This window comes from Callithrix jacchus, chromosome 12 (genome assembly GCF_049354715.1).
Source record: "Callithrix jacchus isolate 240 chromosome 12, calJac240_pri, whole genome shotgun sequence".
NCBI lineage: Eukaryota > Metazoa > Chordata > Mammalia > Primates > Cebidae > Callithrix > Callithrix jacchus.
Window position 1 is genome coordinate 11,748,938 of NC_133513.1, and position 23,901 is coordinate 11,772,838.

Consider the following 23,901-nt stretch of genomic DNA (forward strand, 5'->3'; position numbering starts at 1 on the left):
CTCAAACTCCTGATCTCAAGTGGTCAAACTGCCTCGGCCTCCCACTATGCCCTGTCCACCTGACTCTTATCTGTTGACATTTTGCTGCTTTTGTTATGAGTTTGGGTCTGACTTTATCAACAGGATTTCCAAAGCTCATGATACGTCAAGGTGGGCATCATTTAGACCCATTTTATAGATGAAGAAACAAAGGCATTTGCCCAAAATCACATGGTTAGTTGACAGAGTCAGTACTGAAACCCATTTGGTAAGATTCCCAACTCCATGATTACTATCATTATTCTTTTTATTTCACATCTGTATCAAGGTCTGGTAAGATGAAAACTGGGTTTGTACCACCCTTGAGTGACAGGTTCATCCACCAGACAGTTCGGCCTTGCAAGGAGCTGAAGTTGGCCTCTTTGCAATTTCACCCTATTGCTTCCAGTTTGCAGCCCAGCATTGAGCATGTAATTACATCATGTCTTCTATTATGCACTAATTGTCTCTTGTGGTTCCTCCCTTCTCCCTGGCTCACTTGCAACCTCCTCCAGGGCAGAGACCAAATCTTGTAGGCTGAACACCTTTCAGAGTGGCAGAGTAAGGGCTTATTAAATAAATACTTGTTGAGTGAAAGTTCCCACCAGGGCTTCCCCCTGGGGCCTCATCCCAGGTGTGTAGAACACAGTGTAGGAAGGTCACAAGGGATTTGCAATTTAAATATGCATAGTTTGTATATAATTTGCATAACTTCTCAACAAACTGTACAGTCAACAATCAGCAACTTTAAATTTTAAATGATATTGCTCCCCAAAAGCTGTCATTTCTTTATCTCTTCTTTCTTTCCATCCTCAATATTGTGCATGTCAAATCAGCAACTAGGGCATTTATACCCTAACTATAAAGTGACTAGAGCCTAGCCTATGGCACAAAAGTGTCAGGATGAGCCTGCCCGGTTAAAATATTATTTCCCTTTTCAAGAGTAATTGTTGTCTGTGTTTGACAATGTTCTCAGGCACAATTGCTAAGTCCTGTGCTACTCAGTTCATGCCACCTACTGTGTCCTTTACCACCGTATTTTAGCTAGAAATTACTCAGCATTTTTTTCAGTGGCAAGTGATAGAAATCCTGTTCAAAGAGAGAGAACTTGAATTAACTGGCTTCTATAATTGAACAGTCTGAGATCTGGACTCCATATATGGTGAGATATTAATAACAATGACACTAATTGTTGTTGGCTGGATCTAGAGATTGAAATGATACCATCAAGAGTTAATCTGACTCTTTCCTTTTCCCTACTCTGCTTATAGTCCCAGTAGAAAGAGCCTTCCTGGCCCAACAGATGAAGTAAAAATCTCAAGACCGCGTCTCATTGGTCTGACATGGATCACATGGCTATCTCTAAAACAAACACTGTGGTTGGAAGAAAAATATGCTGGTTAGCCAGTTCCTGGATGAGCGTTATCCAAGTCATGTGGTCCCAGAGAGAGGAGGGGTTCCTTGTTGGGGTCACCACCTGTGAGGGTCTATCCGCAGACCCTGACTCAATGACAGATGAATAAAGTACACTGACACACAGATATTATGCTCTGCCAATTCGCCTGGGTGTCCGTGGCTACTTACAGACTCCCTGGAGAGTGCTGGAAACAACTGCCACCGCTGGCCCTCACCAGCCAGTGAGACTCACGTTTATTGAGTAAAGTTTAATTGACAAAGGCTTGAGCCAACACCACTAGAGGTTAAAGATTAAAGGCCAGGTTCTGAGACTTAAAACAAACACCGTTAGAGGGTAATCTCCCTGGTCGACCTCCCCTCCCCACTAATTCCCCAGAGGGTCATTCAGCTTAAAGGTTAGTTTTAAGACCACCTCAGTAGACAAGTTAGTTAGGTAAACTCCCCACATTACTTTGTTTCTACTCTAATTTATTTACCTAAGGGGACAAGGCTGCTTTCAGCCAAGAACTACAGAAAAAACCCTTAAGCCTTCCAAAAGAGTTTGAGACTATATTCTATAACTCTCTCTCTAATATTATTCCCTTCATATTTTTGCCACCACCCGGAGTGAATCCCCACATTTCCTAAAGAGAAACCAGGTGGCGGCAGTGGCGAAGGGGAGAGTTTGGGGGTCCTGTCATTAAAGAATAGGCAGACACAAACCACAGATGTACATCACCAGCCCTGTACCTGTATAGTAAGTCAGTTCATTTCCCAGCCTGGGGTTCCTTGAAGGCAAACAGTTGGGTGACTCCTCATGGAATGGAACATATAAAGGAGTATGAAAAAGAAACTGCCAAGGCACAAAGCAGTCCTTCATTTCCCAGCTGTTCCCTCAGTGCCAAGTCTTGAGATGACAGTGATGAGCAGATGTGGACACAGTCTCTGCCCACCATGAGACTTACATATTTTTGGTAGGCAGACTACACACAACTGACTGTGATAGAGAAATATGCCCATTATACGACAGTATGAACACAGATTTCTGCTCTCAGCCTAGAACACCTGAGACAATAGAAAGGTGATAACAGGCCAGGCATGATGGCTCACATCTGTAATCTCAGCATTTTGGGAGGCCAAAGATGGACAGATCACTTGACGTCAGAAGTTCAAGACTAGCCTGGTCAACATAGTGAGATCTTGTCTCTACTAAAAGTTAAAAAAGAAAAAAATAACAACCAAGGTTGGTGGTGCAAACCTGTAGTCCCAGCTACTTGGGAAGCTGAGGCAGGGAGATCACTTGAGCCCAGGAGGTTGAGGCTGCAGTGATCATGCCACTGCACTCCAGCGTGGATGATAGAGTAAGACTCTGTCTCAAAAAAAAAAAAGGATAGTAACAGCTTACTCTTCTTACACATGTTCACAGCAACTCCTAGGATAATAAATGTGATGTTACCCCCATTTTATAGATAAGCGAATGGAGGCTTTGGAAGGGAAACACCCCATCTGCCAGTCACCCATGTGCTTTCACATTATAAACCTACTTTCACTAATCTTTCCAACAGCCCTGTGATGTATTAGATTGGTGCAAAAGTAATTGCAGTTCTACCATTAAATTAATTGCAAAGACTTCAATTACTTTTGCACCAACCTAATACTTACCTTTTTTGTAGATGAACATCTCAGCATCTCAGAGGTGAGGAAACTGGCCTAGCCACCACATGGTGGCACTTGCAGTCTGAGTCAGCAGATGCCCAGATAAATGACTGAATGTCACATAAAACCTGAGGCTGGGACAGACCTCCCTGCTTGAGCTTATAGCTCCAAGCCCAGTGCCTGTTCCTCAGCCCCACTGATGCCAACCTCTGCCCTCAAGCCATGCCCCCATTAGGGTGTCACTCTGATGGGTCACTAGGTGAAGACTCCTGCAACTGGGCAAACAGCTATGAGCAGCCCAGGCCCAGGAAGAAAAACAAGGTGTCCTTGCTGTTCTCCTTGCCAGAGCTTTGAAGCCTTGCCCTAGAAATGTCAACCTCCTGTTCTGGGAGGTATTTCTGTTCTCTCATCACTCACCACTAACCCGGTTCCAGATGCTGGATGGTGATGGTGGCAGTGGCATGCAGCCGGCCCCACTGGTGCTTGGCTGGGTGTAGGTGGCAGCTAAGATCTGGCCTATTTTGCTCACAGGATGAGCAAAGACCTGCTTGCTATTCTGCAGGTAACATCCAGGCCACTCTCACAAAAGTAAAGGATTCTCTTGTGGTTTCAACTGTATAAAATGTGAGACCCAGAGAGTAGGCATGGTGTCCAGTGCCTGATGGATGTCCAACACTGCTTCTTAAATTTATTAAATAATTGAATGGCCACATCTGATCAGCTGAAGTTTCTTCAATGCCACAGGAAGTTTCGGGGACACAGCTCTTCCTGTTGCCCTCACAATAAAGGGTATTGAATAATTGAATCCCAGCATCCAAATCCATGGTGAATTTCTTCTCTTTCATTAATGAGAGCAAAACCATAACAGTGCATATATATTTTTTAGTGCCTTTGTTGGCCATATTACTCTGGTCTTACTCTGACACTTACATATATTGTTGATAAACTTTATGACAGCCCTCTAAGGTAGATGCCATCATCCCAATTTCATAGTTTAAAAAAAACCAAGGCTTAGAAAATAAGATACACTTGACCAAGTGCACTTGACCAAGGTTACACAGCTATTACATGCCACAGTCAGAATTGAAACTGTATCTGACTTTCATTCACTTATTCAAAACTGTTTAATTGAGTGCTTACTGCATGCATTCACTGTGTTGGGCTCTGGGGATACAACAGTGAACAAAATAGAAAAATTCCTGTTCTCCCAAAGCTTCACATTCTAGAAGGGGTGAACCACAATATGCAAATAAATATATACAAACGTAATATGTTAGATGGTGGTAGGTGCTTTAAAAAATTAAGCAGACTTGAGGAGCCTCGTGGGGGCCAGTTTGATTTATGGGGATTGGAGAAGATCTCTCTTACAAGTGACACTTAAGCAGAGACCTGGAGGGAGCCAGGGAGTAGCAAGTCATGAAAATATCTGGAGGAACCACATTCCCAGCAGAGAGAACAGCCTAATGCAAAGGCTTTGCAGTGGGAGGTCTTTGCAGAGGCGGGAAAGTAGCATCAGAGGGCAAAAAGGGGCCATATTACATGGTGTTTTATAGTGTTATATGTAAATTTTTGGTGTCACAAAAGAAGTGGCATTTGAATATAAGTTTTCCCAGCAAACCAATTTACTTTTATAGAAGGGTGCATCTAACAGATGGAGCAATGGCAAGCATGCACCTGGACAAGGGAGCGGGAGGGTTTCTTATTCCTGACACAGGTAGCCCCTACTGCTGTGTTGTTTCCCTACTGGCTAGGGTTAGACTGCATAGTCTAAACTAATTCTGACCGGCTATTTTAAAGAGAACAAGGGTACAAGCCAGAGTGGCAAGTGGGTAGTTTGGCAGGAAGGATGGTTATGGGACAGGTCAAAGCAGGTGACCAGGGGTGACTCATGTCAAAGCAGGTGACCAGGTAAGGTGACCAGAGCAGGTGACTGGGATGAGTCAGGAAGGAGCAGGGGACTGGGGAACAGATGTGAACTACTGATTAAAACTGGTAGAAAGGGTTGTTTACTGAAACTACAAGGAAGTTAAACTTTAAAATGGGAAATTAAAGAATAAGAGACCTAAACACACTGACACACTGATTCTTTGAAGAGAAACTTGGAGTTCACTATATCTAACAATAGCTACTATATAGATTTTGCATTATGTATTTGGAGATGGGGAGTTGTGGGAGTGTTTTGAGGAGAGCTATGCCTTACCTGACTTATGTTTTGGATTACTTAGGCTTTTTGCAGAGAATGGACTATAGGGTGGCAAAGGTAGGATCCAGAGCCCACTGAGGAAGCCACCACAGTGAACCAGAGAAAGAAAGTTGCATCTCGATCTAGAGTGGGAGATGTAGATAGATTTTGAATGCATTTTGAGGGAAATGGTGTGGGACTTGCTGATGGCTTAGAGGTGTGTGGCGAATGGGGGGATGCAGAACAAAAATGATGTCAATATTTTTTTTTTTTGTCAGAAGTTGCCATTTTCTAAGATTGGGAGAGATACTGGTCAAAGCTGATTTGAGCAGAGTAGGGTCAAAAGTTTTGTTTCATATCCGTTAAGTTCAGGACAGTTATTGGATACTCAAGGGGATATATGAAGAGGCAGTTGTACATGGAAAGTATGAAGCTGGAGATGAAAATGAGGGATCTGTCACCATAGAGGCAGTATTAAATGCCACAGGATGGTTAAAACAGCTAGAGAGTACAGCCCCGGACCACTCCAATCTCAGAGGCCAGGAAGATAAGATGCAGCAAAGAGCACTAGAAAGCTTAGTTAGTGGGAAGGACGATACAAAAATCAGACTAGGGAGGCCAAGGGAACAAGGTATTTCAAGAAGACAGGAGCAATTAATTGCATGAAATGCTGCTACTCAGTTGAGTTAGATGAAAACTGAGGATTCACTATTTGTTGTAGGACATTAGGTATCACTGTTAACCTTGACAGAAATTTCTTTCTGGGGTAGTGGGGGAGAAAGCATGAGAGAGGGAAGAATACAAGTGGAGACAATTATTATTATTTTGAGACAGAGTCTCACTGTTGTCACCCAGGCTGGAGTGCAATGGTGCCGTCTTGGCTCATTACACCTCTGCCTCCTAGGTTGAAGCAATTCTCCTGCCTCAGCCTCCTGAGTAGATGGAATTATAGACACCTGCCACCATGCCTGGCTAATTTTTGTATTTTTAATAGAGACAGGGTTTCACGACATTGGCCAGACTGATCTCAAATTCCTGACCTTGGGTAATCTGCCCACCTCAGCCTCCCAAAATGCTGGGATTACAGGCGTGAGCCACCGCACCCGTCCGAAACAATTATTTTTATGTTTGTGAAGTGAACGAAAGCAAAGAAGTGGAACAGGAGCCAAATATATGAGGGATGATTTTTCTTAAGATGAGAAATACTGCAGCATGTTTGTGTTCTAATAGTAATGATACAGCAGAGAAGGAAAATGTTGTGATACAAGAAAACAATGGATGATGGCAAGAATAGTACCCCTGAACTGGCTAGAGGGTGGGGGATTCAGTGGCCAACTGGAGTGCTTGGCCTCAAACCCCACACTTAGGCTTTCTCTGCTGTGCCAGGAAGCCTCCCCAGCATGATGCATTCTTCACTTTTTACTCAGAACACTCCTGTTTGCAAGAACAAAGCCTAGGACAGACTTGCTATTTCTGCTACCTCTAACCATGAATTAGAGAGACAAGAGAAATAGGAGGTGACAGAAGACTTTGTCCAAGCTGCTGAATTTAGGTGTGTGAACTATGAGCTTGTAAAATCACCTTGCTGGGCATGTTTTCAAGGTTGGAAGGCAGTTTCAAGAGGAAGTTGACACAAAATTAACACACACCACTAAAATACAAGTGGGAAAGTGATCTAAGATGTTTACAAAGCAGGTGGCAGTTACCATTGTCTCTCTGACTTCCACAGCTGGTATTTAATAGGTTTCTTATAAGGTCATTCATATAACAAATATAAATGGAGGTCCTGGGAAAGGCTTTGGAGATAGAGCAAACACAGGGCTTTTGTCCTCAGGGAGCTGGGGTCCAGGAAGGTTTTCATGAACACAGGATGTTCACAGTACAGCACCCCATGTGATGTGTTTGGAGAGGGTTACACATGAAGCAGACACACGGAGCAGGGTTGGGTAAACCCAGTAAGTTTGAATGAGGCAAGGCTGGGGCTTGGCTTTAAGAAGGAGTGGGCTCTGTACAAGTATATGTAAGAAGAAGTTATTTCGGACACAGGGAGCAAAATCTCAGGGGTATGAAATACATTCAGGAAACACCAAATACCGAGTTGACTGGAATTGGGACTTTTTCCTGAGGGCTACGAAGATCCAAGGAAAGATTTCAGTAGAGGGACAGTTGGGGTAGGCATGTTTAGAATTCAGAGCACAAAGGAAGTATAAAAGAATTGCCCAGGTTGAAAGGCATTTCATCAGTACATAAATAGGCTCACTTACTTATCTTGTAGTATAGCTGAATTATACATACTCTCCATGGTTTGGGGGTCTAGAGGCAGGTGTGGAAAGAAGAGGAAGAGTTTCCTGTTTCGTGACTTTACCAAGCCAGGGTCTTGAGCATAATTATTAAATGATTATTCTTTTTTTTTTTTTTGAGACGGAGTTTCGCTCATTACCCAGGCTGGAGTGCAATGGCGCGATCTCGGCTCACCGCAACCTCCGCCTCCTGGGTTCAGGCAATTCTCCTGCCTCAGCCTCCTGAGTAGCTGGGATTACAGGCTGCGCCACCATGCCCAGCTAATTTTTGGTATTTTTAGTAGAGACAGGTTTCATCATGTTGACCAGGTTGGTCTTGATCTCTTGACCTCGTGATCCACCCACCTCAGCCTCTCAAAGTGCTGGGATTACAGGCTTGAGCCACCGCGCCCGGCCTGATTATTCTTTAAGATGTAGAGTTGAGGCCAGGTGTGGTGTCTCATGCCTGTAATCCCAGCACTGTGGGAGGCCGAAGTGGATGGATCACGAGGTCAGGAGTTCCAGACCAGCCTGACCAACATAGTGAAACCAGTCTCTACTAAAAATACAAAAATTAGCTGCACTGTAATCCCAGCTACTTGGGAGGCTGAGGTAAAAGAATCACTTGAATCTGGGAGATGGAGGTTGCAGTGAGCCACACCACTGCACTCCAGCCTGGGCAACAGAGTGAAACTCCATCTCAAAAAAAAATGATGTCGAGTTTAGTACTAAAGTTTTCTAATCATACAGCTCTAATTCCAGTAACACCCATTTAAGCAGCTACAAATGGCAAAGCAAATACCTACACAGGACTGATGGGAGCATCACCTAAAAATGTGAGAGGCATACCTCTGAGGACATCTAAATTTATTTTAAGTAGTACATAGACAGGCACAAAATAATAGAACAACTGGATAGTTAGACTATTCTAAAAAAAGGAATAATATATGTGGCACTTGAATATGACAAAAATTCTGAGGGCAGCCAGAATAAAGAAATAAAGTACTGATACATGCTACAACATGGATAAACCTTCATCATGCTAGGTGAAGGCCACCATTTACAAAATGCCATTCTGAGTCCATTTATATGACATGACGAGACGAGACAACTCTAAATCAGTAGATTAGTAAATTGCCTGGGGCTGGGGGTGGGAAAGGGGAGAGAACAAATAGGGCAGGAGGAGTTTTTTAGGGGTGATGAAAATGTTCTAAAATTAGTTTGGGGTGATGGTTGCACGACCCTGCAAGTCTACTAAAAATTACTAAATTGCACACTTTAAATGATATTATGGCATGTACATTAAAGCTATTTAAAAACTGTGAGAGTGGTCAGTGCTCACACCTATAATCCCAGCATTTTGGGAGGCCAAGGTGGGAGGATGGCTTGAGCTTGGGAGTTCAAGGGCAGCCTGGGCAACATGGCAAAACACTGTCTCTGCAAAACACTGTCTCTACAAAACATACAAAAATAGGCCAGGCATGGTGGTGCATACCTGTGGTCCCAGCTACTCAGGAGGCTGAAGTGGGAGGATCACTTGAGCCTGGGTTGTGGAGGCTGCAGTCAGCTGTGATTGCACCACTGCACTCCAGCCTGGGTGACAGCATGAGACCCTACCTCAAAAAAGAAAATATGAACTTTGAGAGTCATGTGTGAATGTCTGAAATTTTGAAACCATCAGGTAGTAACAATAGGATGATATCCAACTGTGTTTTTCAGAGCTGCTACTTTGAAGGAAAAGATAGAAGGACAGCCAATCAGGGCTTGTTCAAGACCACTCTAATCTGTCTTTATTTGTATTATAAACAGTTCAACTTTGAAACACTGCTAGAGAGAAATGAAGCTACTGCCAGAACAAAAGTAGGTCCACTCTGCCCAGCACCAGCTGATGGCATAAGCATTGTGTAGGGCCACTTAACATCTAGGTGTCATGGTTTATTTATAAAGGTGACTCATGCCTTATTTATGATATAAAGAAGGTCACCATGTAAACATCTTTGAATAAAACTTCTATGAGCACAAAACAGAAAAAGAGGTGTCAGCATACAGAAACTGGCTTTATTTAGATGGGTCTGCATCTGTCACTTGTCCAGAGTCTTGGGACCTGGGTACAGAGAGCTTGATGAAATCTAACCCATTCGCAGGTTGAGGAGTGTCAGCCTGGGGCTTCCACAGACAATTTCAGGAGAGGACAAGATTCCTCCCATCCAAGTACTAACCAGGCCTGACCCTGCTTAGCTTCTGATATCAGACAATATTGGGCACCTTCAGAGTGGTATGGCCATAGACTGGAGGACAAGATTTCTAAGCTAAACATGCCTGACAGTGGTGTCCAGGGAGGACAGCACCATCACAGAGTTTGGTCTGGTTTTATATGCTTTGCACAAATTGAAGTAATTACCACTTGTGAATTCCTTTATGGAGACTCCAAATAAAGACTCTGAGATGAAGACAGCTGAGAGCATGATGGGGTAGGTCAGCCCCCCTTATGGAAATTCTATCTGCCTGAGGCCCACCCTTCCAGTGCACATAGAGGGATGGGATGGGAATGAATCTAGGGGAATGCATCCCAGCTGTGATCCAGCCACCTCTACATTTGAGGGCTCCCTCCCCCTGGTTGCCATGTAAGTGTATCCTTTTAAACTGGTCTATCTGTGTCTACCCAGACGCTTTCAGGAGAAAATTTCCCCTCAAAGCCACCACAATCCTTTTTAGAACAAATTTAGTGAAGTCACATTCCCACTCAAAACTCTCCAGTTGCTTCCCATCTTATTAAGAACAAAGCCCAGGCCAGGCACAGTGGCTCACATCTGAAATCCCAGCATTTTGGGAGTCCAGGGTGGGCAGATCATGAGTTCAAGAGATAGAAACTGTCCTGGCCAACATGGTAAAACCCTGTCTCTACTAAAAATACAAAAATTAGCTGGGTGTGGTGGCGCGCACCTGTAGTCCCAGTTTCTTGAAAGGCTGAGGGGGGAAAATCACTTGAACCCAAGAGGCGCAGGTTTCAGTGAGCTGAGATTGTGCCACTGCACTCCAGCCTGGTGACAGTGAGAGACTCCGTCTCAAAAAAAAAAAAAAAAAAAGAACAAAGGTTCAGCAGATCTGAGTCTGCGCTGTCCACTTGCAGATACTGAATCTTAAAATATGGCTACCTGGAACTCAGATATATTGTGGGTGTGAAACACACACTTGCAGACACTATCTTGTTTGCAGTATTTGGAGGCAATATGAAAAAGTAATGAGAACTAGCTCATTAATACTTTTAAATATTATCACTGTTAAAATAGTAATATTTTAATTCTATTGACTTACTGAAATAAATTTCACCTGATTTTCAAAACTATGCCTAAGAAGAGAAAAAGTTACATTGGAGACCATGTTCTGTGGCTATCAGGCAGCACTCAACTGTTCCTTGCTTATTCCCTAACAACTACACTGGCTTTCTTATTTGTCCTTGAACAAGGCAATCATGCTCTGGGTTTTGCACCTGCTGCGTGCTCACGTTAGAGTGCACTTCATTTAGCATAGCTTGTGGCTTCTTCCTTTGCCTCCCCCAGACTTCTGTTCAAATGTAACTTTATCAGAGGGGCCTTCCCTGACCAGACTCTCTAAAGATGTGCCCTAATCCCCTCACTCACCTTCTCTTGCTTTATTTCTGTTCATAGGACTCACCACCACTGACATTATACTCTACACTGGTTTTGTCTGTTAATCATTGTCTCTTCTACCAGAATGTAAACTTCAAAGGGCGGAGGCTCTGTTTGATTCATCATCAGCTCTCCCAGTGCCTAGAATGCCACGTGGCATCAAGTAGGAAAAGTCCCTATTTGCATAAGGCTCTGTCTCATGAGGGAAACTGAGGAGTAAGCCAATTTCTTCACTGCATTACCTAATAGGTGATCTTATGGGGAGTATGGCCTGATAGGGATGCAGAGAAAGATGCTGATACTGTTCTTGGTGATCTTCCTTCCATCCATTCACCCTCCTCTTAACATTATTCTAATGCTATTCAGGTATCCATACATCCCCTTAGCCAAGTTTCTCATAGAAAGAAGCCCTGTCATCCCCACGTGGGACTTATTCTCTTAGCCAGTGATTGGTTTAAAAAGTGGTCATGTGACCCAACTCTGGCCAAGGAGGCTATGAGGGCTTACCGAGGGGATTCTGGGAAAATTGTTTGCTTTTCCGTAAAAAGAGACAGTCTCTCTTTTTCTTCTAGGCATTGCCATGTTTGCCAGTTTGCGACAGCCTGAGAATAAATCCAGCGCTAAGATCAGTCTAGCAAAGGTAGGAGAAATACCTGGGTCTCTGTGATGTCACTGAGCAGGTGAATCGACCAGCTGTGAGGTCTGTACTACTTTTTAGGAATCTTCATGGGAGATAATATAGATCTTTATTTTTAAGTAATATAGAGTTAGGGCTTTGGTGATTTTCAGCTGAAAGTTTCCTGAACCTGGTATCTGACCTAACCTTATGACGTGTCAAGGATAGCATCTGTCTTAAATCAGGTTCCCCAGGCTCTGAGATGCAGATTTTCATGCAAGATATTTCTCAGGTAGTAGCCTGAGGTCAGCACCTGTTGGGGAGAGAAGGAAATGGGATCCAGCAAGAGACAAGCTGAACATAATGCAGTCACAATGAAGGCCTCCATTCATCCTGCTGCAAGCTCTGAAGCTGGGATGGCTCCAAGCCTTGTACTTCCCTGAGAGAGCCACGTGGGACAGTCATGGGATGTGGAGTGGCAGTTCCCACATTGGGTGGGGCAGTTCTTTTTGACTGAAGGCATTATCTGGAGAGAGACAGTTAGGTGGGAGCTGTTGGCAACTGACTTCCCAGTAGACGGAGGCAAATATGAGTGGCTCCCCTCAGCATTGACTACAGCTTTATAAAGCAGGTGATAGCTAAGCTATGATTTTAAAAGATAAGGGGACAATCAGGAAAATGGAGACCATTCCAAGGATAGGAAATAGTACTTGAAAAGCCTAGAATTAACAAAGAGCATGAGCTCAGAACTGAGAGGCGACAGAAAAATGGTGATCCTTTTTATCCCCACCCTAAGTCAGTTTCAGTTGGGTTTTCTGTCACTTGCACCCAATAAGTCCTCATGGGTACATGCAGGATCTAGGTGGCAGAGCCAAGATCTGAAGTCTGTTCTCTGTAACTCAAGAGTCCATGATCTTAAATGACATCCATATTGTCCCTTCAGCTAAACAATATATCCCTGTATCTGAGTCACTTAAAGTGTTCTAGGCAAGATCTTCAGATCACTACACATTTGAAAATGATGTTGTGTGAGTCGAAAGAGTTGAATCCCATATATTTTTGTCCTCAGATGTTTGCAAAGAAACTTTCATTTTACCTCTTCTAAATTAAATGTCTGTTTATGAACCTTCCTTTGTCTCTCCCCTGTGTGACAGGAGCCACAGGAAGGAGGAAAGGTGGGGCCATGGAAACAGAAAAACAAGGCACTCAGTCATAGCAGGAGTCCCATAAACTAAATCCTAAAGATGGAAAGAGATTATTTCATTCACTGTAAATCAGTCACTGGCAGGCAGGGCTTTTGTTGCCGCAGAAGGCCAAATGTGCTTCTGAAGTGAGTTCATCACATAAAAGTAGCATCTGGAGAGCTATTGACATAATGTTGAGGGAAGCAAACAGCCTAACTCCTGGGGCTCTGCCCCTGCAGCGAATGTGTCACCAAGAGCTACAGCATTTCCTGTAGGCTCATGAGCGGAAACCCTCTCAAAGCAGCCACGCTCTCAGGTCAAAATAAATTAAGTTTTAACTGGGGTAAGAAAAAGCTGCTATCTTCAAGGTATACCACGTTCTGATATTTCCCCACCTCTGGGCTTGTACACATGCTGTTATCTACATAGGCTGCTTTTTCCTCTCTTATGCCTGGAAAACTCCTGGCCATCCTTTAAGACCCAGCTCAAATATCACATACATGTGAAGCATTCCCCATGTCTTTCAAGGATGATGCAGCTGCCCCCTCCTCAGGGCCTTCTCAGCAATTTGCATGGACCCTTTCTACATCACGTTTCTATCATAAGTCAGACAATGTATTGTAGTTATTAGTCTTAGCACTGGATTCCCCTTTAGACTAAAGTTCTCCTTTAGGGTAAGAACATGGGCCATTCCTATTTACAGCCTTCTGGTGCCAGACACATGATATATACTCAGTAAGGGTTTGAAGGGTGAATACATGATTGCATGTGTGTGACAGACAGAATGAGTGTGGATATGTGTTGCCTGAATGGTGAGTGAATGAGACAGTGAATGGGTAATGATGTGTGTATAAATGAGTTTGTGTGGGTAATTGGGGAGATGAATGATGACTGAGTACATGGAAAGCAAGTCTAGAAGTCACATTAGACTTTGAAAGTTTGTCTTTTGAACTTTGAATGGTTTTATTCCTTTGCAATTGTACTTGGGCATCTCCTTACCCACCAATCACTGCACTGCTTAGCATAAGAAAGACAAAACTGATTACTTTCTCTAACGGCAGGACGAGTTTGTTTCCAGGGGTAAAGCAGTAGGCAGGAGGTGCTGTAGTTGGAGAAAACCAAGAGGCTTGGGGATGTTGAGATAATAAAATTCTGAAAATGCTTCCAAAGTCCTTAAAGTGATGGAAGATACATCGTTACTCCTGGACTCATCAATTAAGCTTTTTCGGCTTGTTTGTTTTCTGTTTTTGGTGGTGGTGGTGGGGATGGAGATTCTTTTACAATAGGATAAACTCTATGGGCCTTCTCTCCAGGAAGTATGTACAGTCACATACAAACATGTACACATACATGCATAGTTGGGTGTGTAACTGTACGATTAATGGAACCTTTTGAACCCAGCTAAAGGATATGCAGACCCCAGGTTTCAAACCCTTTGAGATTTCATGTGTCTGCTTTAGCTTACTACCATATTCACAGGATGTATCAGAACACTTAACATAAAATACTAGGGCATCACATATTTCTACTGAATTAGGTTGAATTTCTGTTGAATTGGCTTCAATTGAAATTGCCCAACTTGAGAAACAGGGGCATGGACCTGCCGACTTTCTTAAAAGCTCATTTATCTTGGGAATGTTCAACTATACACAAGGTGGCTCTGGAAATTGATTCTGTACTGATAAAATGATTTTGTCAGTACATTCCATCTTCAGCCCTCACCAGGACATGTGAGTCTTTCCTTCCAAAAAGCATCATGGTGGAAAATATGAGAGTGTGAAGTATGATTCACATCTGGATGAGTAAACAGACCTCTGTGTTGAAACAACTTAATTAATGGTGATGCCAAGCCCTTGGCCTTGTTTCCTCAGTGCCATATGCTGTGCAAATCACACCCAAGTCTCCACTCTGAGTGGGACATGTGAAACTCCACTCTAGAAAAGGCAGCCTAGATTGGTAAGAAAAATTAACAACAGAACTGGAACAGAATTAAAATTTAATTGCTGGGCGCGGTGGCTCAAGCCTGTAATCCCAGCACTTTGGGAGGCCGAGGTGGGTGGATCACGAGGTCAAGAGATTGAGACCATCCTGGTCAACATGGTGAAACCCCGTCTCCACTAAAAATACAAAAAAATTAGCTGGGCACGGTGGCACATGCCTGTAATCCCAGCTACTCAGGAGGCTGAGGCAGGAGAATTGCCTGAACCCAGGAGGTGGAGGTTGCAGTGAGCCGAGATTGCACCATTGCACTCCAGCCTGGGTAACAAGAGCGAAACTCCGTCCCAAAAAAAAAAAAAAAATTTAATTATCTTGAACCTGGAATTTAATGAAGGTGTTTAATTTCATTAATAGAGCTTAGAGAAGCTCTCCTGTTGAGAAGGAGATATATAAGGGCAAAATGAATAACTGTCCAACCACTAGGGAGGCAGAATGGTAAAAATGGAAAATGTCAGTAATGGGAGGTTTGGCCAGGATGTAAGAAAATTTGTATTTTTATATACTGCTGGAAGGAGGGTGAAATGTGTAAATATTGTGGAGAGCTATTTGATAATAATGATAAAAATCAAACAGAAAAAGCATATAGTCTCTGACCCAAGTGTTCCAGTGTTGCGTGTTTTTCTGCAAATGTTCTCATTCCTGTGCACAATGAAAATATTCACTGTTTACACTAGCGTAGACTGGAAACAACGTTAAGTGTCCAAGAATAAAGAATTGGCTAATTAATTAATCCATTCACACAATGGCACTCATTGTGGCATTTGGGAAGGAGCAAATAGCTTAATATGCCCTGATGAGGAGTCACAGCCATGATATATTTTTTCAGTGGAAAAAAAGGCATGGGCTTAAAGAGTACTGCTAACGACAAGAACAGAGATGTGGAAATGCTTGGAATATCTGTAGAAGGCGAGGCGTACACGCGCGCGCACACACACACACACACACTTTATAATGATGGACACTTCTAAAGAGAATTGGGGGAGGGTTTCAGGGATGGGATTAATACTTAATCTTCATTGTATAGACTTTGTACTGTTAGGATTTTTACTATATGCATATATTAATTTTTAAAATTAAAAATTTTTGAAATACAAGAAATCCTTTTTAAAAACAAGTGATCATTTCTTATTTGTTCATTTATTCACTTAAATATTTACTGAGCACATGCAAAGACAAGACATTTGATGACCCAGTCTTCAAAAATGTGGCCCACTATTCATGCATTAAGGTTATTGAACAAAGTAATATGTTTCTTATAATGTTTCCTAACTGCAACCACATGGTATTTGTTTTGGGAAGGAGGGAGGAAGAGAAAGGGTAAAATTCTTTGAGCCTTTGCTGTTTTTTTTTTGAGATGGAGTTTTCGCTCTTGTTACCCAGGCTGGAGTGCAATGGCGCAATCTCGGCTCACCGCAACCTCCGCCTCCTGGGTTCAGGCAATTCTCCTGCCTCAGCCTCCTGAGTAGCTGGGATTACAGGCACGCGTCACCATGCCCAGCCAATTTTTTGTATTTTCTGTAGAGACAGGGTTTCACCATGTTGACCAGGATGGTCTCAATCTCTTGACCTCGTGATCCACCCGCCTCGGCCTCCCAAAGTGCTGTGATTACAGGCTTGAGCCACCATGCCTGGCCGAGCATCTGCTGTTTTTGAGCTACTGTGCTGGATACTGTCTATATACTATCTCATCTAATCTGTCTTATTACTGAATTCCTAGCACCTAGATCAGGGCTTGCACCTGATGAGCAAATGGATGACTGAATTGTGGTGCATGGATCCTCAGTCAAGAGGGACCAAGTATCCTGAGGAAGAGCCGACTCTCAGCTGAGCCCAAGACTCAGGTGTCCTGTTGGGTGCTGCTGAGGGCAGGAGTTACACACCTGGCTTTTCTTGTGCTCCATCTGGGGGAAGAGTGTGTATGCAATAACCTCTTGGGGTTTTTGCCCAGGGTAGAAACCAGGAAGCAAAAGACAGTGTGGCCGCAGGAGGCTTGTTTAATATTTTAATAGTATGTATTTTTAAAATATATCTTCAGGGTCCACTAGTCAGTTTTTCTTCACTTCTATTATATTCTTTGAAACCTGAGGGTTTTGTCTATTTTCTGGAACAGTTACCTCTATAAGAAAAAGTCTTAATTCTTTCAACAAACATTTACTAATGTATTCTTAAGAATACATTTGAGAGATTACTACTGACCCTTTCTTTTTTTTAAGGAAAAACTTCCCCCAACTAAAGGTCTCAGTGCTTATGCTGTATAACATGTTTGTTTCATAAGAAACAAACACACAGTGGACCATATAAGATATTGGGTTCTCTTTTTGCATCTGCTGCTAGGAAGCTCAGAACCCAAATGTGCTATTTCTAGCATAGTTTCCATTTTGTCTATGAAAGCAGTGCTTACCTGTTTTATACTACTCTATAGGACCTTTTTCTTAAATGTATTTTATCTTGTACTGTATGACCCCTATAAAGACCTTGGAAGAAGCCAAGTGTATCAGTTTCCAAGGACTTCTGTAACAAATTACCACTAACTAGGTTGCTTAAAATGACGGTATTATTCCTTCACAATTCTGGAGGTCAGCAGTCTGAAATCAAGGTGAAGGATGGGTTGGTTATTTCTGGAGCTTCTGAGAAAGAATTCATGTCTCTTTCCCAGCTTCTGGTGGCTGTCAGCAATCCTTGGCATTCCTGGGCTTTTAGCTGCCTCGCTCCGGTCTCTGACTCTGTCTTCATATGGCCTTCTACTCTGTGTGTCCTTATCATTTTTGTCTCTTATAAAGACACCCATTATTAGATTTGGGGCCCACCGTAATCCAGGGTAATCTCTTATCAAGGTCCTCATTCCAATAAAAGTCACATTCTGAGGTTCAGACAGGGTGTGTCTTTTTTTGGGAGGGGCACTGTTTAACCCACTATACCATCACTTGATTTTGTGGGTTCATGTATTGGAAGCAGTCTCTAAAGGTGGATGGCAGAGGACTAGTTGAATCAGATTCTGGATGTGGGCCAGGGCAAGGTATTCTGGATGGCCAAGGAATGGGGGTCATGATAGGCCAAACGAGGGGACATAAGTCAAAATGACCATAAATAGCAAAGGATTTTTCATGCCAGAGGGAGTACCAGAGCAGCACAAAGGTTAAAATTTCCAAGGACTGAGATGGTGTCTGTCATGTTTCTCATTGCTGAGCTCAGAGCCTGCCATGGAGTAGCATTTCAACAAAATGCATTGACTGACTGGCTGGACAAGCACTTATCAAACCGGTTCAAACCCTGGTTCTGCCTCTTAGGCAAGAGACTTTTTGATACAAATTACAATTACTTAACTGACACATAGAATCTGATGAGCCTATGTCAATCCACCTGTTTTCAGGGAATATTGCCCTCTTTCAGCCCTGAATCCCTGCAGACTCAGGATTCCCCACTGCAGCCAATAACCAGCCTGATGGATTGGAGCTGCTGGGTAACACCTTTTTTTTTTTTTAATAAAAACAAAAAAGAAAGGTCTTTCTCAGATGGGCTCACTTGCTGAAGAACTCTCAGAAATGCATTAACGCTAGTATTACTAAACATCTGAATGCAACTGCAGCTATAATAACATCTCTCTAGTTAGCAAATGTTTATGCCTCTCTATAATTTTCTTTTCCATATGAAAATAGACCTGTCATACTAACATGGTGGGCCAGCTGCCTCTATAATATTGTTAATAGGTGGGAAGGATTATAGGTCCTATAGTATGATGGGCTTGAGATGTGTTTCAGAGTGGGCTCAGGGACGGATGGAGTTTCAGCTCTGGGGCCTACTTTGCATTTGTCACTTAATATGTAGAAAATAGGTGACCCTAGAAGAAAGGAATTAGGAGACACCAGGCCTACTCTCATCTGGTAGGGAAGTGAGTGAGTAGAACAAATGTTTTTAGAGTTCCTACTTTGTGCCAAGCAACAGGCTAGGCTTTATATATATTTCAGTGGTCTTCCAACTTGGGTGTGTATGTCAAGGCCCCCCATGGAGCTCTTCATAAATACAGATTCCTGGACCTCACCCCATACTTGTTGAATTAGAATCCCAGTGGGTAGTGCCTGAACATCAGAATTTTTAATGCGTTTCTTTGACCATCTAGTGGTTTCCATGCATTTCAGAGTTTGTGGGGCTAAATCCTTATAGCATAGAGGAAAATAAAACTATATTTCAGGGAAAATGTTTCTCTTACATAGCAGAAATAGATGATGTAAGCTTCCCCTAAATATTTATTTCCTTTTTACATAATTGGATAATTTAGATCCTCCACCCAAATTAGCCTCCTAATTATCTGGTACATCAATTCAGCAAATATTTTCCGAGTGCCTACTAAGTGCACAGGTGTTTGGGAATGAAATACTAGAAAGACAAAGACACTACACTGTTCCTACGGAGGTTAGTTTCTAGAGGAAGAGCTGGGTATGAGCACAGATGATTATAACAGAGTATAAATAGTACAGCAAATGGGGAAGTGGGAACCCTGAGAATAGCCACTGACTTAATATTAAGGGTCCAGGCAAGACCACCAAGAAGGAATGATAGCTCAGCTGAGATGAGATGAGGGGAACAGCAGAAGCCAGCCCCGGGAAGGAAGCAGGGTGTGTGCTGGGCAGAGGGAACACCACATGGCTGAGTCCTGGGGCCAGAAGGGGCTTGGAGAGGCAGAAGGACTCCAGAAGTTTCTGCCTGGCTGCAATGTAGAATGAGATGTAGAAAATGCTGAAAAATGAGATCAGGCTGGAGAAGGCGGTTGTGTGACATGCTGTGGAGTGGAGGCTTTATCCTGAGGACAGCAAGGAGCTGTCAGAGGGGTCACGTAGGGGCATAACACGGTCATATTCACGTTATAAAAATCACTCTGGCTTCTATGTGAGATGCAAGGTGAAGGCAGGGAGCAGATCTCAGGGCTGAAAGACCAGCTGGAGAATGTTGCTGTTGTTTGGGTGAAAGGAGATGGACATTTGGACCAAGAGATTGGCAGTAGAGATGGGGCCCAGTTGACAGGCTCAAGACTCTGTGTCCAGTGAGTGACTGGACACCAGACAACATAGACGGTAATTAGGGTGGAGAATAACCAGCCCCTCATTTGCCTGTCGCTATTTCATCAAAAGTTAAGGCTTAATTTTAAGAAAATTAAGCAGATGAATGAATAAAGAATCCGGTCAGCAGATGCCATGCAAAGAGTGCAGCTTTAGAGTTAGGCAGTTTGGAGGTGGGGGTTCAAATCCCAGCTCTATCACTTACCACCTGTGTGGCAACGGACAAATGTTTGCTTACATTTCCCCTTTATAACCTGCAGGTGTTAATGTCAATTACCAAGGGTTGTTCTGAGAACTGCACAAGTTAATGCAAACAACGTACATGGTGTAGGACTTCCCACACAACAGGTAAGCAATAAATGTTAATAAATATCAAGGGTTATGCAGACTCCCAGGTTCTAGTTTTAAAATGCAAGAATGGAACCAGAAGTTCTCCAAAGGCTGGCGGTTTAAGGCTCCACATGTTTCCTAACTGATTCTGATTCATTTGGTCTGAAAAGGGGCCCAAACATTGGTTATTTTTCAAAGCCCCTTAGAGAGGTTATATTAGGCTGACAAGGTTGATAACTATAGGCTTAAAGAAATGTGTTGTGATGGACAGGTTGTGGCTTTGAAGTCCAGCTGACCTGGGTCTTGGTTCTGCCTCCACTTCCAGATTGCTAATTCTCTGAACCTGTTTCATCTGCATAGATGCAAATTATAATATTTACCACATCAGGGCTATTGTTAAAATCACATTAGGTCATGTTAGTGATGCACGTGGGCTTGACATTTATTAGGTGCTAAATAAATTATATTATTATAAAGAGTAGATGTTAAAATTGATTGTAAATGTTTAAAAGAGCCATTAAATTAAAAGGTAATGAGATTTTTCTACCATTATTCCTGGATACTGGGCTTTGTGGGCATAGGAAGGGGAAAGAGGAAGGATGCTTTGTTGGCTAGATAATTATTTTCTGTACTTATCAATGTGTTTATATAATCAGGTCTAAAATAAAATTGATTGGAATCACAGTAGGTGATAATTCCTTTCAAGTACAAAAAAAAAAAACCAACTTCTTCCCTCATAAAGGCCCTTAAAGTTTTCTTTTGTGCCTTTGGGAAACAAACAAACCAAGCGAAGTGGTCTGAGACTTTCTGGCACATAACTGGGTTTTATTTCATGTCATTGAGATCTGGTTTTGTTGTTGCTGTTTTGGTCCACCCTGGCCTCTGAGGAGCTGGATTTAACTCGTAGCCTTTCTCAAATCATTATATCCCATAGTCAGTGGCAGTAAATCTGACAAATGAAGTTTACCCAATGGCTTTCAATTTTTTTTTCTTTATTTCTCCTCCACCTCAATTTTCTCATCAATCCTTCCATTCATTTGCATGGAATGTATGTATTCATATATTCATTTTTTTTTTGAGATGGAGTCTAGCTCTGTCACCCAAGTTGGAGTACAGTGGTGTGGTCTCAGTTCACTGCAACCTCTGCCTCCCGGGTTCAGCGATTCTCCTGCCTCAGTTTCCTGAGTAACTGGGACGACAGGTGTGTGCCACCATGCCTGGCTAATTTTTTTTTTTTAATTTTTAGTAGAGACAGGGTTTCACCATGTTAGCCAGCATGGTCTTGGTCTCCTGACCTCGTGATCTACCCGCTTCTGACTTCCAAAGTGCTGGGATTACAGGTGTGAGCCACCGTGCCCAGCCCATTCTCTTCTTTCATTGTATGATTTTCTGCAAGCTGCTTCAATGTAATGTTGTTGCTATTCCCTGAGGCTCTGGGGTCAGACCCTGTGGATTTGTCTTTCTGGATGTGCAGCATCAAGCAATTAAAAAAAAAACTCTCTGTGCCTTGGTTTCTTCATCCCTACAGTAGGGATTAAACAGTGTCTCCCTCATGGGATGGAGGATTCAATGAGATTGGGTATTTATGAAGAGTTTAGCATAGTCATGAAGTTAATCCTGAGGAATGACAGCATCTCATCCTCAGATCAGATAGAATCCTTTGGGCTCTGTAATCCCCTTTCCTGGGCATGCTGCTGCTTCTTAGCTATTTGGGGACAACACCTCTTTGGGCAGTTGCCCTACAAAGCATCATTTCTTCCTCCAAGAAATTGGAGTTGGTGTCCTGAATTATCTGGCTGCTTTCAATCTTTCCACCCAGTGGAGCACAGCGGTGTCTACACCAGAGACCCTGTCCATGCCGCGTGGGTGGGTAGTGAGGGAACTGCAGACCTCTTGCCCTGACTTTTTCAATGTCACACTCTCAATTTTAATTTCTTAACGATCTTGCCCTTTTTCTTCTCCTTGAGTGGCAAATGCATCTCTCCTACCACTTATTGCAAGTGCTCGGAACTTTTCTCTAAGTGGTGCCCAAGGCAATTGCGTTTGAGATTCATCTTCATGTAAAGCCAGTACCTCAGACACACATCCAGCACATGCAACGCAAGGACTGTAATGCTTTACACTTAGCATCTCATTTAAATCTTAAAACCACCCCCATGAAATGGGCATTTTATTAATCCTGTATTTTAAAGGTAAGAAGACACGTATAACAAGTCAAGAAACTTTTCCAAAAGCCGCAGAGCTAATATGCTTGAGATCAGATTTGAAAGTAGGCATCTCACCCCAGAACTGAGGTTCTTAAGTATTGTATTGAACTGCCTCTTTATAACAATTTGCTTTTTTCTAACCTCCTAGTTTAACAAAGGAGGCAACAACTTTTCAGAGAGGGGCTGTGTCCTGCCTATTTTCGTATCCCCTATTCCCACACCCTAGGATCCTGGGAGGGTTTTCAGAATCAGGATCTTCTGCCTCATCTTTACTGTCTTTCTTCTCATGAGCATTTCATTCTCTAGAAATTGACAGAGGCAAGATTCTGGCTTCAGGATGGCGATGGCCAGGAGAGCCTCAAAAGCTTTGGGGCTAAGCCATGTGCTCTGGCTGTAATTGCCAGAGGGAGACTGTTGAGTACCTAAAAGAATCACCAGAGGCTTAGTGTTTTGGAGCAGGATTTGGGTATTCCATGTTCCCACCACTCACCACATCCTAGATAGTAACTAGTAGAGTGATTAGCAGCCTACAATCATTGTTTGAGAGATGTGAGAACTTGAGTAAGACACTCACCTTCGTTCCACCTTGGCTTCTCTGTCTATAAATGGAGATAGTAACAGTACCAACCTTTTAGAGCTATGTTGAGGATTCACTAAGAATATGCACAGTAGGGGACTGTAATATAGTAAGCAATAAATTTTGGCTATTTATTTTTAGCAATAACATGATCAGTTTGCAGACTTTTAAGGATATAGACAGAAAAGCTTCTTGGAAGGTTGGGCTTGTGTCTTCTCTATCCCTTATATCATTCCAGCACCCAGGCCTTGACAGCATGCTGTCATGTAAAATGTGATCACTCTTTCCTGTGTTTAAAAAATAAAATTGTCTGAAAAGTAACTTTATGAGAAGTGTGTGCATCCTTGCATTTTATGACTTGGATTTTCTTCTCCTGCCTGCTGCCTGGGTTTAATAAAAGCATAACTATAACAGGGCAGCATCTGGACAAGCTGAGGAGGGGTTTAACTTTTAAGAACAAACTAGCTTCTTTGAGCATCAGCCTCGGAGTACAAATGGGCAGCAATCTGCCACAGCCATTGTAACTGTGCCTCTGCTTCCCACCAAACCTGCTCTTCTCCCTGGTTTTGAGTGGAGGGACACTCAAGTGTAGCACAACTTTCCAGGGGAAAGAAACAATAATGCTAATTCAAAGATAGCTAAACATACAGATATATGTCATTAAAGCAGAATTAGACATAAACTCAGATGGAAAAACTCAAATCCCCCAGAGTCCCCCAATCTTTGGCAAGCCTGATATATTGAATGCCTGTGCC